The following is a 314-nucleotide window of genomic DNA, read 5'->3' as shown; positions in this document are numbered from 1 at the left end:
CCCCCCCCCCCCCCCAATTTCATTACTGTAATACAAAAAGAAATGTATTCTCATCATTAATAATTTTGTTTTATTAAAATCAGAAAATCAGCACTAAAAAGGCATGCTATATGCAAAACAATACTGTGATGTATTCTTACAATTGTACTTTAAAATGAGATACTTTAAATCTAGTAATCTACTATTGCAGTATTTAAAAGGATGAGGGAAATATCTTAATGCAATATAATAATAATAAAAATAATAATAAATAATGTTTGTTTGTTTATATGCCTTATGCTCTATAGTTTTTTTTTATATATATATATATATAT

At 24.2% G+C, this 314-nt stretch overlaps 1 protein-coding gene across 1 annotated transcript in view; it reads left to right on the top strand.

Annotated features, from left to right (window-relative positions):
• LOC107705943 (collagen alpha-1(XXVII) chain A-like) overlaps positions 1–314 on the top strand; it is a 66,821-nt gene that overhangs the window by 60,313 nt on the left and 6,194 nt on the right. The gene's annotated exons all lie outside the window — the stretch shown is intronic.

Source organism: Sinocyclocheilus rhinocerous, unplaced genomic scaffold (genome assembly GCF_001515625.1).
Source record: "Sinocyclocheilus rhinocerous isolate Xijiao unplaced genomic scaffold, SAMN03320098_v1.1 scaffold1045, whole genome shotgun sequence".
Lineage (NCBI taxonomy): Eukaryota > Metazoa > Chordata > Actinopteri > Cypriniformes > Cyprinidae > Sinocyclocheilus > Sinocyclocheilus rhinocerous.
Note: the sequence above shows the minus strand (reverse complement) of the source record. Positions and strands in the feature narration are given on the sequence as shown.